Source organism: Lycium barbarum, chromosome 4, assembly GCF_019175385.1.
Source record: "Lycium barbarum isolate Lr01 chromosome 4, ASM1917538v2, whole genome shotgun sequence".
Taxonomy (NCBI): domain Eukaryota; kingdom Viridiplantae; phylum Streptophyta; class Magnoliopsida; order Solanales; family Solanaceae; genus Lycium; species Lycium barbarum.
Window position 1 is genome coordinate 52,577,963 of NC_083340.1, and position 8,189 is coordinate 52,586,151.

General features: G+C 33.4%; 1 long non-coding RNA gene across 1 annotated transcript; it reads right to left on the bottom strand.

Annotated features, from left to right (window-relative positions):
- Positions 1-3,600: 3,600 nt before the first annotated feature.
- LOC132638427 (uncharacterized) lies at positions 3,601-7,926 on the bottom strand. The gene is made up of 4 exons (XR_009581729.1): positions 7,690-7,926; positions 7,185-7,262; positions 5,009-5,094; positions 3,601-4,054 (listed from the first exon to the last, which is right to left on the bottom strand). It is a non-coding gene; the product is annotated as an uncharacterized LOC132638427 (long non-coding RNA).
- Positions 7,927-8,189: the final 263 nt, after the last annotated feature.

Consider the following 8,189-nt stretch of genomic DNA (forward strand, 5'->3'; position numbering starts at 1 on the left):
GTTTTAACTCGGATGCGTAACCGCATTCCGGATCTTTTAAGCGTCTCAAAATAAGATGCATAACTGCATTCTTACTCGAAACAAGATTAATTATTAAAACGAATTTAGCCAAGGTGCGTAACCGCATCCTTGAGTTATTTAAAAAAAATGTCTCGAAATAAGATGCGTAACCGCATTCTTAATCGAAACAAACGTCTTAAAACGTGCCTAAAGCTCGTCTAGCGTTAAAGGTAATTATTTGTCTCTAAAATCTGAGACTTAAAATTATTTGGTTTTATTAATTTTCACTCTTTTGACAACGGGTTTTGAATAAATTCGCAACCCATCTCGCTCCCTCACAATTGGTTTTACCACTCTTATCTTTTATACTTGACAGCGAGATTTGAAATAACTCGCGTCTCATCTCGCTCATCTCACACTAATATTTGATTAATTAAGCCTTGATCATGGCCCAACATTTTTTTTAAACACCAGTTCCATATTGAAAAGAAGCGATTAGATCACGACCCAATTGACTATTAATCATTCAAAAAACTTAACTTAAAACCAGTCTGTCCAATAACAAACTGCAAGCATAATATAAAGTATTATAATCTACCAAAAACCAACATGAGTATATAAGCTATTCTAGAATGCGTACAAGTTAAAATTTAAAACAAATAAATTTCCTATACAAAATAAGCATGCTAAAGTTAACTACATTTTTTAACGATGAAAGTAGTGACCTCCTAAATACCATTTTTAGACAAAAATTCGTTTCCGCAACATAGCATCGATGCACCTGTCATTACTAGTTTAAAGGAAATAAGTCCCTATTATATTAAAGCATATAAACAACCATATCATCACTTTCACTTAATCTCTAAATAAGACCACATAAGCACAAAAAATACATTGACACGTAACAGAGAAAATCAAAATCATATCCTTAAGGTATAAAACTCCCCCAATGTTAATAAAAGGATGATTGCTGGATATGAAAGCTCAGAATTCCTACATAATCAAATCTTAAACACAAATACAATTTTAGACATGTTTAATGATTTTCAAAATTAAACAAAACACAACAGGCTTACGGATTTGAAACAAAGGCATCGATTAACGTAAAATAACTAAAAAGGGATAGACCTTCAAAGACGTGGTCAAAACAAGTGAACTGAAAATCCTTCCAAACTTTTGAGTTACACAGCTTTAAGGAGTAGAAACTACTTCAACATTAATAACGAATCTCCAAGCTTGGATTATAGAAAACAAAAGCACACCAACCGAACTTGAAAACAATAATGTTCACCGGAGCTCGACGACCGGAAATCTTGACCCGTACCTCAACCACAAAACTCAATATGTGTCTCAAAAATAAAAGAAACTCAGGCAAACAAAATCTTTCAAAGCTGGTTTACGGGGTTTTTGGGAGAGTTTACGATTGATATCCATGGTGGTGTTCAGTGGACTAAACAAGGAGAAAAAAAATGACCTTTCACTTGTTTTGGGGCTGGTTTTTGTTGGAGTTAAAAGGGTGAGCTGTGGATCTTTTACCCATCCACAGCAGAGTAAGGAAAGGGTTTAGCTGCTTATAGGGCTTTTTGGTGTACTGAGTTTCTTAGTTTGATTATCATTCTTGGGTACACGTTTTTAGCTACTAAAAATGAAAAATAAAGATCTCATGCGGCTCATATTTTTGTCTTTTGGTTATGGTGGCTGTAGGTTCCTATATTCTAGGTCTTTTGTTTCATTTGTTTGTTGCGGCTGATTTGATGTGTAGGTCCCTAGGATTTTTTAATTAGATATTTATATGGTGTCTAGGCTAGGGTTTTAAGTGTGTTATTCCTTTTTTCTTTTCCCAAAATGCGCACATGAATAAAAATATCTTGAAGGATGAAAGGAATATTCCCTTCCCAAAATGGATTGTGCTCTTTTGTGTGGATAGGGTGAAATTTTGCCAAGTGGCGGGCCATCATTGGTTCCATTTTTATTTTTCTTTTCCATTAAAATACCAAAATAAATATATTAATCAACTATTTTTAAACCAAAACTAAGAAAATATTAAATAAATAGACTAACGAAAAATCCAAAAGATAAAATTAACTTAGAAAGACTAGATTAAAAGAAACTTATTTTTTGTAATTTTTCTTTCTTTTAAACACAAAACTAACTCTCAATTAACACAACCGAAATAAATGCGCTTCTCAAAATAAAACTCATAATATGATAACCTTAAATTCCACCGCAAAATAGATACATATATATACTTATACACAAGCCCACAAGGCTACAAATTGATATACAAGATATACGCCAAGGAGGTCATCATACACCTACTACCCACAAATGTCTACGAGCCTCGATCTGGAGTACTGAAAATCATAAGGACGGGACAAGACCCCGCCATGCCCAATATATATATATATATATATATATATATATATATATATATATAGGAAGTATACCAATAAAATGCAACTCCGAAGTAGTGGAGTGCTCCTGGATCTCCGCTGACAAAGCTCCTAGGGATCTGGATCGTCTCCCCGTCTACCTGCGGGTACGAACGCAGCGTCCACAAAAGAAAGGACGTTAGTACGAATAGTGTATTGAGTATGTAAAGCATGAATAATGACATAATAAAGCAATAGAGAAATATGAGAGAAAGAGATAACCTATATATCTGGCCGCCTCTTAAGGCGGAACCATGCATGCTAACTTTTATTAATAAAATAACATCGCAAATATATATATAAACCGCCCAACCATATAGGTACGGTGTAGTCATCATTAGCCCGCGTCCGGTCCTCCCACGTCCGGGGTAATCATCTCACGCCACCCACTAGTGGTGACTTCCCGGCCAACTAGGCACGGTGTAATCATACATATACATGTAGCATGCAAGAGAGTCCAATTAAAGCTACAACTTTATCGGAGTGACGTAAGGTCGGTAACCTCCGATTACATTATGGAGCAATCATCATTGCTAGGTATCACCTTAAGGGAACAAGTATCATAAGGTGAGATCAACAAAAAGGAATATAATCAATAATCACGATGTCACAACCCAAGCTACCGATCGTGCGGGCATTTACCTTATTATCACTAGTAGGCAAACCCTTACCCGCTAATCCATTAATCACTAGCCAATTATAACTTCTTTAATCATTTATACTCAAACAATCAATGATCATGTGAATGAATAAATAAATGAAATAATTTTTAATTAATACACTACTACAAAAAAGGTCTTCAGCGGAAATTTATTTTCCCTTTAGCGGCAATAAAAATTGCCGCTAAAAACTTTACCGGCAATTGAACATTTGCCGCTGTATCCAGTGTCGCTAAAGGTTTTAGCGGCAATTCTACCGAACGCTGGTAAAGACACCAGTTATTGCCGCTAATAGTCAACTACTTTTAGCGGCAATTACAATGGCCACTAAAATTGTCTAAGAAATGTGCTAAATCATATGTTCAGCAGCCTTTCTAATTGTCGGTAAAAGGACCATCTTTTTGCGGCACTTGTAATGGTGACAAAAACTACTCTTGATACGACCTTTCTTTGTCGTTTATAGCGTCAAAGGTCCACTTTCTAACAATCCTAATGCCAAGAAATGTTTGTCTATTTTTCATTCAAGTTGAATCAAATATTTTCAGCACAATAAGACCTTTAAATGAAAATATACAAAAGTTTGCAATACAACATACTAAAATCACATCTAAAAATAACCTGTCTTTCATTAAATCCACAACAAAACCAACTTCTAATACATAGTTAAAGTGTCGACAAAATAAGAGAAATAAACCATTTGAATTCAATGTCATTTCAAGTCTAACAAGTTTCACTATGACTCTTGATCATACTGAAAGTCTTCCAGCTTGAAGATCCATATCTGCACCGAAATGATAGCTAACTAACTTTCAATCTTCGTGCACTCTGAACCAACATTTGAGGAGCTACACCAGACCAAATGATAAGCCTAATGTTTTTAAAAAGAGCTCCAATGCATGAATCCAACCACTCCCAACACAGAACTATGAGTTGTCAGCATCGCACCAACATGTTTGAAGCTCACTGCAAAAAATAGTCATAACTCAAACAAAAGAAACATTCATGATTCTTGTTAAATGTACAAATGTAGTGAATTCTGCTTTAAAAGAAGGTAAACACGAATAGATCTTACAGATTACAAGTATTTTCCTCAAAATGAAAATACTTTTCTAAGAAACTCAAACAATACTAAGTAAGCAAGAACTAGAAAACAAAACAAAACAAAACAATGAATGACTCATGCATAAATTAAAGTACCTCATAAGAATTACTCGAAAACTCCCTTCTCTACTTTGCACATCAAAACAATACTAGAGAAAGCCGAAATGTAAACACAATTCATGGTGGTTAAGGATCTATTAGATAACTAGAAAGCTCTAAACTCACACAAACTAGTATCCATCAATTTAATCTGATATTAATCTAACTCAACTAAGTAGGAAGATGGAATTTTAAACTAATATTGTTAAACATTAACCTATACTAGATAGTACACAAATAAACCTAAATATTATATATATTATGGAGGTCGACTTGTTGCTTTTTCAACCAAAAAAAAAGTGTTCTTTACACTTTTAGAATGCGAGTACTTTATAATCCTCCAAGCAGACCAGATATCAGGAGTGAGCTAAAGGTTACTAATATGGCATCGTAAAAAGGTCTTGAATAAGTAGATATTGTTTTTCTCAGCATAACAATAAGCATTGACTCATAAACGGTAGAAATGTCATTCACAACCTAATAGAACTTCTACGCTTTAGAATTTCTGACGTTCCTAATAGAGAAGCACAATTTTGTTATGTGGAAGACTGGATGCTCCATGATATAAGACAGAAAAGACAAATAATTACAAAATTTATGTGACACTAGACTTTTAGTTGACACAGTAAAAATTTTGGATACCAATTTAAGGGTATAAAAAATATCAAGTCAACAACTTAATTTAGCATCTGATGTTTGAAGAATGTTGATGCTTACGTGTGGCTCAAGCATGCTTCAGGAACGTATATAAAGTTATATACTCCTATTGTCCAACGAGAAATCTTTACATCCTTGAAGATTTCCTGCATCCATCCAATAGAAACAATATTACACAAAGATTGAAGAAGATTAAATTTGAATCGAGGTAAAAGAAAAGTGGTAGAAATAGTGAAGACGCCCGCTGCATTTGTTAAATTAATGCAGAAAATAATCTTACTTGTTTCCCAACATAAATAGATATCAATGGGCTACTCAGTAAAAACGTTAAAACATCCAACAATCTGCGCAAAACTAGCTAATTAAACAATTCACATCTCAACATCCCTTTATAACCCAATTATATGATTATTTACGACATTTAAATATAAAATTCTTCTAATCATGTATCCATGTGTAGCAGAAAATAAACAAATTCACTATGAAATACAACAGTCAAAATGATGCACAACACCTTATTTTAGCGAATTATAAAAAGTGACAATGTCATCCCCCAGCAGAAAATGCCCAGCCACTTCCCTTTAAAATTAATGAATAACTTAGTAACTACTCAATAGGTTGACATATATAGACAACAATATGAGAAGCCATGCGAAAGATTCTAACAACCATTACCATATCAGACAGTAATTAAAATAAAAATTGACCAACTCATTTAAAAAATACTAAGTAAACCATAAAAAAGAGTTTCTAGCACTAATGATTTCATAGATGAAGAGACTACAATTTCCTTCCCTTTCCCTATTTTCACTAACATCAAATATCTGCCTTCCCTTTGATGGATGGTAAGAGACAACTTTAGACACAACTGATATATATATATATATATATATATATATATATATATATATATATATATATATATATATATATATATATATATATATAGAGAGAGAGAGAGAGAGAGAGAGAGAGAGAGAGAGAGAGAGAGAGTTCACTTCTTGACTAAAGAAAAATGTCATTGAAACATCACACAAAGAATCTGCTACATTTATTTCCATCATTAGCTTTTGCAAGAAAAACTTAGTCATACAAGATATTCAGATACACTATACTCATAGTACTCATAGTTCTATTTTCTTCATCTGAAGCTTATGTCGATCTTTCTTTCTTCATTTTTAGTGCTATGTAGGTTGTTATTACGAAATGACAGTCTCCTCTCCAGTCTTAACTGATGGCTGTCAAGTTTTTAGTTTTGATCATATAAGAAACAGTTACTGTTTCTTAAATTAAACATAAAATTATTTGTCCTAATCTTAAAGTAAACATTTCAACAAGGACAGATTTTGCCACTCCGTTGTTTACTGAACTAGATTTTCTCTTTGTTTTACAAGAAAGCGAGTAAGTATTGAATCATTTTCTTGTATAGTACGCTCTGAGATTGTATAGTACGCTCTGAGAGGCACCAAATTCTCATGACCAATTGCTTTCAATTCCTCCCCTCTTTTCCTAAACTCCTTGTCTGAAAGACAAACACTGTTCAATCTCTTCACACCCACTTCAACACCTCTATCCAATTATGCTTTATAAGGAGTTCCAATAAACCCTCTACCCAAAACCTCAGTTGAACCCTTCAATAAGTCCTCCAAACTGAAAAACTCAAAACTTTCCCCAAAAACCACCATTCGGTAATATGATAAGAAAATATAGTATCATTTGTTTTGTTGAAGAAACATCTGCACAAAACCATGTAAGAGCAATATGCACCCAAGAAATTGTACATGTGAATTTTAGCAAGAGAAAAACAACAAAGTTAATTAAAACCTCTTCCAAACAAAAAATCAAGAGATTTGAATCCAGAACCAGTAATACTATCAAGGGCATAACAGGATATATCAGATTCTATCAATAGTTCACTAAAAAATATGTACACCCTTAAAGTAGCTTATGAAGTTTTAGCTCCTAAATAACATTAGACTTGAAAATTTTTATACATTAGTAACCTTATATTCCTATTCTTATGTCGTTCATGCAACAACTACTAGTGGACCAATTATGTATCAAACTTGGTATTTATAGAGATCTGTCGAAATCATAGCAAAAGTGAAAAAATTAGAGCATTGGTTGGCCATAAAAAAGTCATAAGATGGAGCATTATAATTAAATAGATCAGATCCACTGAAGTTCAACAGGTCAAGCAAAACAATGCCTAATTGTGTGCTTAGCGGTGCATTACCTTTTCCAGTAAGTTTAAGGCTTCTCACCTCGTCCACCTAATCCTGTAATTTTACTGCAAATCATCTTAAGTTTTTTCCTGCAATAGTACCCATGTCTGATTCAATCAATTGAAGAACTACTCATGAAAGTAAAAACAGACATTTCAAATCAAAATTGACTTTGAATCAAATTTAGTATTCCAAACCAAAAAGACAAACCTGGAAAGCCACCACCACATAAATGGCATTAAAGCTTTTATTTTGCATAAACATTTATGTAGGGAAACAAATAATACTACTGAACACGTATTTCATTATCAATGATCAAAAAGGCAACATAAGACCTACAATCTATAAGAACCAAAATCAAAATTTTAAACCCTACCCCTAAAATCAGATCCGGAATTTTTCCTTTTTGTTTCCTCAGTTTCAATCAACATTATTTTATAATCAAATTCGATATTTGGTGTTAGCAAGCAGTTAGGGCGTAGCGAAATTCATATACATATTCAAGAGGAGACTTACGAAATACAAAACGAGATCATGAAGACGACAAAAACCTGAATTTGATTCTAAGATCCGTATCCTTTGATGTGAATTGCGAAGGCACAGAGTTGTGAATTAATTTTGAGATGGAGGAATTGTGGAGATCTAATTAAGGTCATGGAGAGAAGGCTATTGAAGGGATTTTCGGGAAGCGGGGAAAAAGAAGAGGGAATTTTAGAGAATGAAAAATAAGTGGGAGGGAAGCGAAAATAATATTTGCTCTCAACTACAGGAGTATTTAGGGTCCATATCTGTTAATAGCCACAAAAAAGATATTTTATACCGACTAAAATTTGATTGCCGCTAGTAATTGAGTTTAGATAATAAATTAGCGGCAAGTAACTGATTGCCCTTAAATAATTGCCACTAAAAGCCTTTTTTACAGTAATGATAGATAATATAAGTGCGGATGTCTTAATTGTTACACCCCCAAGATCTAAAAGTCATCGTACAAGGACTCTAACTAACAATGTCTAAAA